We start from the raw sequence: 204 nt of genomic DNA, 5'->3' as shown, positions 1-204 counted from the left end.
ATATGGACTGGTTTAACAAATGGTCTATAGTGGACAAAGATCATTTTTACTAACAAATATATTAAAAGTTTATGTCCTAGTAATTTGTGGGAATTTTGTTTTTTGTCCCTATGATTTGTGCGAAATTTGATTTTTGTCCTTGTAATTTGCCAAATCAGCGCCATCTGAACACATCCAATTAGCAGATACTGGTCGTGTAATCAT

This window comes from Trifolium pratense, linkage group LG2, assembly GCF_020283565.1.
Source record: "Trifolium pratense cultivar HEN17-A07 linkage group LG2, ARS_RC_1.1, whole genome shotgun sequence".
In the NCBI taxonomy this organism is placed as follows: Eukaryota; Viridiplantae; Streptophyta; class Magnoliopsida; order Fabales; family Fabaceae; genus Trifolium; species Trifolium pratense.
Note: the sequence above shows the minus strand (reverse complement) of the source record.